Genomic DNA, 9,285 nt, shown 5'->3' on the forward strand with positions numbered 1-9,285 from the left:
CAATTGATCAAGAGTTATCAAGTGTTGAATATAAGGTGATGTAAGAGGTATTGAAGATCAAGATAGTTGTAACGACTTACAAGAATCTTGATCGGAGTTATCACTTTCTTGATCGATGCATCAAAAAATGGTAAGTCCTGAAGATAGACCAATTTCGATATTACCACAAACTTGATGTTGGGTTACCACATCTTGAATGGACGTTCAAGTAAGTGGTAACTCCAGATCAAGAATGTTGTGAGTTACTAAAACTTGAAAGGACGTTACCACTTTCAATTTATTCCTATGCATAAATCAAAAAAATCAGAAGCACCACATGGCTGTCCAATATAGAACCAGAACAGGAGTCCTAGCTTTCTTTAGTCAACCATATTCTCTTAGCACATCCAGTTACCTGTTTTTGTGTTCCTCTGCATTTGAAGGATCGACATATGATTGCTTCACCTTGTCACGTTCCTCCTGCTGCAGCCTCTCGAAAATTTTCTTCCATTACATCCTTGATTCTTGAGTGATTCTGATTTGGTCTTTGAAAAATTGTTCTTGGAGATAAATCTTTCTACAAGAAATAAATAGATAAATAAAACGAAATAAAATAAAAGAGTACGTAAGTACGTACATCTGCCAAAATGAACAACAAATACAGAAAAGAATAAAAGATTGAGAAGCCACAAATAAAAAGAAAAGAGATGGATAAGCACATCAACATGTTTAAAATATCAACTGCAAATCAGTAAAATCAGTTAAAAGAAGAGATATATTTTCATATATATACATATATAAGATAAATATTGAAAAATATAAATACGATAACAAACGCACAAAAAAAAAAAAGCCTCTAACTAATGGTCTTTTGCCAAAGTGCAGTGCAAATATTTATGCACATTTCAACCAAAGTGATTGGTTATAACCATTTCAGACAAGTAGATTGGTTAAAGTCATTTCAAACAAATAAATTGGTTATAAGTTACCACTCACACTACAAGAAATGTGAGCAAAGCACACCCATCATTGGTGGCACAAAATGAGGTTGAAATTGGAAACTTTAGTCCCTTTTGCCCAATTGCCACCAATTTTTGTTAAAATCAAGGCACTTCAGTCCCTATTACCCAATTGTCACCTCATTCTATGCCACCAATGAGGGTGGACTTTGCTCACATTTCTTGTAGTGTCATTGCAAACAAATAGATTGGCTATAGCCACTTAAAATAAATAGATTGATACTCACCAAATTCTAAAAAAAATAAAAAATTTGGTCATAACCATTTCAAACAAAGTCATAAACCACAGAAAGCGTATGCTCTTGACTTAACTTCTACTCTAACTTTAATTAAAGGAGCAATACCACCATAGACATCCATAAATGTCGAGTTGAAAAAAACAATTGAAGCTACAATTGTTCACGACGAGTTTTCTTATTCTAAAAATGTGCGCATTATAGCTTCATTAAAAACGAGCGATACAACAAAATTAAAAACACATTATATATATAATATATTCAACCAATAAACAAAATAAAAACCATATAAATTAATCAATTGCATTCACAAAATAATCAATTAATAACCATTTATGCATATATATTAATCAAAGATTCAATTTCATATATCAAAAAATAATCAAATAATCAAAAAATGTTGTGCACACAGTATATGGACCATATAAGCATTTATAATTATGGATGAAAATATCATAAGAGATTACCAAAATACTATAATCAGATTGAAGACCTATTATTACAATATTCGGGAAGCACTATATTGTCTATTTCAGACAATTTGTCTTATAATGTAGAACAGGGAAAAATAGTACATAGCTCATATGAATAAGAAGATCAACTCAGTAAAGCCACTTTCTCCATAAAAATCAAGCCATCATATTTCCTAAAAAAAACTCCACGCCATCATATGAAGGAAAGATCTATATAGTTCAATATCAAAGACTAAAAAATAAAAAAATAAAAAGACTAAAAGAGGTAAAAATTAAACCTTAGTGGTGGGTGGTGAATATGAAAGAGTGAGAGAGAATATGGTGGTGGGCGGCAGATGGAGTGGGTGTTATATATGACTGTTGTCGTTACTCAGAGTTGTGGTGGGAGTCTGGGAGAGAATATGAAAGAGTGAGGGAGAGACTCTGAGAGAAGGGGAGGGGTCAATTACAATTACCCATGTATTGAATTGGTGGACTACTTTTAACTTGTTTCTTTAAAAACTTATTGGGATTCTTCTGGCAGGCAGGTGGTCGCTCTCAGGTAGTCGCAGCCTCGCAGTGGTCGTTCTGGGGGGTCAAAGCGGCAAACTTAGCAAGGTTTTTTCTATGGGCGGGTGGTCAGGTGACCACCTTTGTCCCTCTGTGGATCCGCCCTTGATGTTCACATTAGAATATGGAGGTAGCGTCTACCAATGTTGCGTAAAATACACCACAAGTTTCCATCCACTACAAGAAAAACTTTAATAGACATCACTATTTTAATATCAGTTTTTATAAAAACTGATATTGTAAAATTTTAGATATCGGTTAACTTTTTAGACGATATCTTAATTCATTAACATATCACTAATAGAGATTTCTACCATGACTTCACCTCGACTGCAAGAGCATCAATTATCCATGAACCTTCTGGCTTCAGTGCCGTCAAAGTAATCTATGCACAAGCTGCCCCGGTTATGATTTTCAGAAGAATCCACTAAAATTTATCACCTCGACTGCCGCGTGTGGCACGATCTGGAGCGTCCATCGATGCATGGCAGCAAGATCTGATGGCTGCATGTGTAGCCAAGTGTCATGGTACGCGCCACGTGTCACTTCCTCATTAATCCAAGTTGTGACGATTGACTTGAGTCAACCCGGTCAACTCGGCTGAGTCAACCGAGTTGACTCACTCTCTCTCCCCTATAAATAGTGGCGCACCCCTCAACTGATCCCTTACAATTCAGCCGCACGCTTCCCAAGAGAGAGCTTCTCTCTTCTCTCTCATCTTTTCTCTGTTCTTTAATCTTGTTTTGAGTTTATCTTGAGTTCTGGAGCTCCGATCGACGATTCGATTTAGCCCACGCGATCGTGGCGACGAGCTCTTCGATTCTAGTAGTGTGAAGGCTAGGTTTTGGTGAAGTTTTAAAAAATTATTTTTGAGCTCCATAGGTAATTTCTTGATCCCTGTCAAACTTCTGCTAAAATTTTGTTAAATTAATCTCTTGTTAATTAGACTCTTTTAATCTTGTTACTTAGCAAGTCTAGTAGTACCGAGACTCTGCCCGTGGGAAGTCTTCAACAAGTATACCCTCAACCCAACTTATTTAAGTTATGGTTATAGACGAAACGCCGTTTAATTGTTGTTATCAAATAAACTTAATAAATATTGAGGCCATATCATCGGTAACCAAATAACGTGATGACTAAGGTCAGTCCATGAGCATACAAGTGTTGGGTACTGAGCCAGAACTCCCTCAGTTTCCCCATGCACTGACCTGGTCACGTTGTAAGGTTCATATCTGATCAACCTCCTCGACAATAAATTAAAATAAACTTAGAAACCACACGGTCTGACATAACTGTCTTCCTCGGGGAGCAGGGTCATGTCTGATCAAGAATTTAGAGAAGCCTAGCAAGTTACGCTAGTGTCAAACCTCTAGATTTTACCTGGTCTTAACAGATAAGGTCGAGAGTACGTGTAACGACCCGACCCAAATTTCCACTAGAAATTTAAATTTTTATTTAACTATGTTTTAAGAGGTTTATAAAGGATGTTGGATTGTATTTTAAAGATTTTAGGATTTATTTGGAAAATAAAAAGGGTTTGGATTTAAAATTTTTATTTTTATTTTTTTTTTAAATTTGGGCTTGACCCAAAAGTTGACTTTTAAAATAAATGGGCTTTCGATTTTGACTTTAGGTCCGTTGGATAGGTTTCGAGCCCACGATTTCATAGACACGTAGCACGCGCCGATCCGAGTTACGGTTTGAGAGATATGGACGTTTAAAGCGAGGGGCAATTTCGTAAAATTGACAAATTGGGTTTAAAAATCAGATTTTTTTTAAAAGAGGATCTCTCTCTCTCTAACATTATCTAGAACATTCTCTCTCCTCCCTTTATCTCTCTCTCTCTCCTCGGCACACTCTCTCACTTCATTCCGGCACCCCTCCCATGCGCCATCACCCAGCCACCACCCTTCCATCACCGGCCACCCCTGCCAGCCTCTGGCTCCGGCGAACCCCCCAGGCGCCGACCACCCCCCAAGCCTATTCTCTCTCCCTCTCCCCAACTTTCTTCTCTCTCCTTTGCGCGTGACTCCAGCAGGTCGTACCGCTTTCCCGACCAGCTTCTCGGCGGCCCAAGGCCACCGGCCAACGTCCCAGGAACCGACCCATTCCCCGGCGCTGGCCATCTTCCCCGATGCCTCCTCCAGCCAGTTCAGACCCACGCGCACAGTAACGACGCTAGAGACACTCCTCTGTCTCGCCGGATTCCGACCAAATCCCAGCCCCTTTCATCCTTATTTTTGGTGAGATTTCTTCCCCTTCCTTTAGGCTTTCATTTTCCTAAACTGATGTTGATTAATTTCGAGTATATGGGAATTTGACATATTTGGGTTTTTGAAGCCATTTCGGGTTTGTTTTGAAATCTGGTTTTGGGGATTATTTTTGGACAATTGTTGGACATATTCACCCCTATGAACTCCAATTGAAGATTTTAAGTTAAAGTTTGTGAAATTATGAGTTTTTGTTGAAGTTTGAGTTAGGGATTTGGGGTCATTTCGGGTTTTTATTGGGTTTTCGGATTTGGAGGCTTTTATGGTGTTATCTTGAACCAATTTAGTCCCTAAAAGACCCAATAGCTGTTTAGGACTGAGAAATTTAATGGCTTTCGTTGAAATTAAGTTTATTTGGTCGAATTTTGGACTGGAAACAATCACCTCGGACGGCACACACAACGATTTCGAACCCTCACTACCTTTTGCGATTGTAGGTTTATTTTAGAATATTTATAGAGTTGGTTATCAATCTTGGTTAGGATGTTTCGGGTTAGGCTGAGCCGGAGAACTTTCAGAGTGTTTACGTAGGTATTTTGGGTCTATGCGTGGATGCTGTGAACCGTCGAGTTAGAACGAGAGTCGGGTGTGACGTTGAGTTGAGTACACATGTACATTTAAGTGTCTTGAGTCGGAACTAATTGTATTTCGTTGATTGTTTATTCTATAGGGGACCCGGCTGTGACTCGTGACGATCCGGCGGAAGATCGAAGCTAGGACTACCTCTGTGAGTGGACTCTTGTTTCTTTAATTGATTTATGAAATACGTGATTTATTTTGGTTATATAAATTTTAGTTGTGAAATAGAAGTTTGAATGGGCTTTTGGTTTTCTAAAGAATTCATGAAAATTTCATCAATCATTTCACACTTAATATTTTGGAAATTTATCTTGGGATTTTATCATTGGTATTAAATGTTGGATTTCAAATGTTATTTCGAATAAGTTTGAAAGGAAACTAGTTTCTTATTTTTATATGTATGGATTATTTCATATTTTAGCCTATGGTCAAAGATTTGATGATTTTCTGTGTTTCGAATGGGATTTATTAAGGACTATTTTACTACTCATGCTTATGCATTGTGGATTGAGGATTTAAAGTTTCTGGGAACGATAAAGATATTTTCTATCCGTGGAAAATTATATATTTGGGCTATGGAAAAATGGTTTTCAAACCACCTTTACAGTACCCTCCAGGTTATCAAATTTGATAGGTCTTTGGGACCCATCACGGCACACATATAGGCTTTGTGCCGTGTGTCGGGATGCTTCGCCCTTTGGGAGCCGCTCTGCGTGCACGTATGACTAGGATATTGTCTACACGTGTTGGATTCACTCCACGCGTGTGTATGGCCAGGATATTGCCTGCCTGTACGATGCAGGAATTCTGCACAGGTGTATGGCCAGGATTATTCAGGGTATATAGCATGGTGGAAAATGAAATTGGTATCTCAAGAGTTTAAATATGGATTTTAAGTGAGAACTACTTTTCGAGTTTTTTAATGATTTCGATTTTATTATTTTTATGACTTCGTTAAATTAAATGATTTGCTATTGAGAAATGTGTTTTGAGTTATCTTTTCCTTGAGTTCCATTAGTTTTATAACATTCTTAAAGCTTGGAAATGGTTCTAAACTGGGGGATTTCAAAGAGAGACGTGAGATCTTAGAGTTGAACGTGGTTTTGAAGGATTTTCTGAATCATGAAGTTTACTTTTGTGTTCGTTTCTATTAAACTGTCCACTCACTGAGTTTGTCTCACAATTTATCTTATTTTGTCTTAAATTGTCCCCCCAGGTAGTAGCTTTGGTGGAGGTCGAGCCAATAACGTCGAGGCATTTGCGTCCATCTTCCTACTCGGACCCTGTAGACGCCATTTAATTTTTGTAGAAATTCCTTGTAATAGAATGGAGGCTCTGATAACCACTCTACAATTTTAAGTTGGATTTCTTTGAAATTGTTGGGTCTGAGACCCTTTTTGGTTGTGGTAGAGGTGGTTGCTGTTTATAAGTGCTTTTAACAGGTTTTGAAATTTCTGGTTTAGTCCATTTTCAGGGGAGATTCTGCCGAATTTTCAGTAGGTTTTTCCTTAATTTTGGATTCCCGCAGGATCTCTCTGGGTTTCTGGGTAGAATTTGGGGGCGGTCCTGTCAGTACGTTTAGTACGTACGTTCCTAATGGTTGTTGTCGGATTCGAATCTCCAGTTTCCCAACAGGTACAAGTGAGACCCAGACACAGGAAAAAGATCAGGCAAGGGACACACTTTGGTAAAACAGGTAGGGGGAAGGTACCATATTCCGGTTATTGGATTTCTTGTCTATTTTCGTACTATATGTATATAGAAATGTCTTTCAAAGACAATGTGCATGATTTTTTATGGCATATTTGTGTGATTTTCTCTGTGTGATACCTTGGACGACCTGAGAGTAACGGGCATGTGTTGTGACCTTGGGTTTCGATCCCATAAACCTCCGGAGGGGTAAGTACGGACTGGTTAGTCGAATGTTCTTCTGGGGAGGCTAATCATAAATGGATACTCTCACCACAATATCGAGGTGGTGGTTGAATTTTCGATACTGGCGGTTGGCTTGTATGTGATTGGTCGCAGGTATGTTTCTAAACTATGTCACGTGACAAGAAGGAAATTCACTAAAAAAGATGTATGAGCATGCAAAGGCTTTACTCACTGATTATTGGCATAATTATCTTTATCATTACTGGCTTTGGTTACAATATTATTGGTATTGATATTTTGTTTTTGGGTGTACATTGCTTTTAACTATTTCCCTTGTAATCCTATATTTTCGAGTATTGTTTCAAACCTAACTAGGATTTTCCCCCGAAGGGAAGCGATGAACGTATGTGAGGCTTACCCCCCTACTGTACTCTTGTGAGTGCAGATAATCCAGTTGTTGGCCGGAGACCAAGACTGAGGTCGTGGGTGTGGCACATGCAGCTTGTCAGTTTCAGCCTTGTTATCTGGTTTAGATCCTTTCTTTGGATCCGTGGTGGTGTTTCTCTTTCATCTGCGTAGGTGGCATCTCCCATTGGCTATCCATAAGTCCAATTTGTTGCACCACTTTGTTGAAGATTGAATCACTCTGGCGTAGATTGGACTATCCTGACATATCTGTTTATCTACTGTTTTATTATGTAACACTAGGTTTAGTGTATTTGAAACACATAACCTTCACGAGTTAGTACTCTTTACGATTATTTATAATATGAGGTATATTCAGTAATTCTTTCCGTTGTATTTTTACTACTCTGATCCAACCCGAGTTCTTCAAACTAAAGGGCTTAACTCGTTTTAGAGAGCTTGGTAATATAATACTCGAGGTAAGTGGTATTATAGTATCAGGATCTTTAAGACGGGTGCCGCTGTGGTATTTCCAGTTTCGGGGCGTCACAGAGGTTGGCCCCATATTGGTTTCAGGAGAGATGACTTTTTGTGCACAAGTCTTTTTTTCCTTGATTTCTTCCTGGCCCACCGAGACTTTTTCTTCACTTACTCCTTTCAATCTTTCTTCTTTCTCTTTATGTGGGGAAGGTGGGGGCCCATTTCCAACACAGCTTATTGGCAAGGCTTTGCCACCTTTTAATTGGTTAATCATTTAGTCCATAAGGGCTGCTCGATTCCCCAAATCCTTTCTCAACCTCTAGCGCATGGGTTCTGTTGACAAGTGGAGCATTTCTTGGAGTTCTTCTTTCATTCTCTAATGACTCTCATTGAGCTTCATCATCATTTCATCAATTTTACTAGTCAAATCCATTAGTGGAGAATTTTGACATTGGGCTTAACAAGAGTTATACTGCTCCCCCTGTGTGTCACCATAAACATATAAATAAGAGTAGGCTGAATAGCCATGAGTTGGCTGTGGGGTTCTACTTGGGTGTGTTGCCTCTCGGCCGTGTCTTTGTCATCATAATAATCACCATTATATGGGCTGCCATTATAGCCGAGATAATCCTCCTCGACCATGTCGCTATCCACTTAATAATTTCCAAAACAATGTTTGTAGTTATTGGAGCCAGGATAGATATATGTCGGCTTGTAGGAATTGTGAGAATATTGCCATTGATTGTTCATATATGTCCCATTGGGCATGCCAATTTGTTATAGCATAAAAATCTATACCAAAACACGCCTCATCGTGAGTGGTGGCGAGGCTTCCAACCTTTGGTTGTGTGCGGGCGTGCCACTAATTGGCTTGAGATAACCAATTAGAAAAAGAGATAGTACTTGAAAAAAAGAAAAAGAAATTAAATGCACTAAATCTGGGATTTGACTTCTAAAAGCGATTGTGCGAAGAGAAAGGAACGAAAAAATCTATCTAGGTTCTTTTTCTACCTAAATTGACTAGGACTTTAGGTATGAACAAGCAAACAATAAATAAAATAGCATTAAAATAAAATTCAGAGACCAAGAGGTGTTCTTGAGAAATCTGAAATACAAAGAAATTGCGTAAACACAATCAAATATAATAAAAAGGGGCTTGAACGGCTATGTGAAAAATAAAGGAAATCTGAGAAAATCTAGAAAGCTATGAAAATTAAAATGCAAAGAGCTTTTGAGAATGAAAAAGCCTATGGGATGAATTTGAGAGTAGAAGTTGCTGAGAGATTCACATTGTTTGTGAGTTTTCTAGGTGTTGTCTGGGTGTCTCGGTGTTGGAGAGTCTCCCATTGTTGCACTGTAACTTCCTTTTATATTAAACCATTTGCTTTGTCCCCAAGTTCTTTGTATCTACGTGTGTGGC

The 9,285-nt window shown here is 38.4% G+C and overlaps 1 long non-coding RNA gene across 1 annotated transcript; it reads left to right on the forward strand.

The window, feature by feature from the left end:
- The first annotated feature begins 4,077 nt into the window (after window positions 1-4,077).
- On the forward strand, window positions 4,078-7,739 carry LOC147283053 (uncharacterized). Its single transcript, XR_015123076.1, has 4 exons — window positions 4,078-4,499; window positions 5,197-5,253; window positions 6,322-7,133; window positions 7,426-7,739. It is a non-coding gene; the product is annotated as an uncharacterized LOC147283053 (long non-coding RNA).
- The last annotated feature ends 1,546 nt before the right edge of the window (window positions 7,740-9,285 follow it).

The sequence above is a fragment of the Dryas octopetala genome, chromosome 6 (genome assembly GCF_963921425.1).
Source record: "Dryas octopetala chromosome 6, drDryOcto1.1, whole genome shotgun sequence".
In the NCBI taxonomy this organism is placed as follows: Eukaryota; Viridiplantae; Streptophyta; class Magnoliopsida; order Rosales; family Rosaceae; genus Dryas; species Dryas octopetala.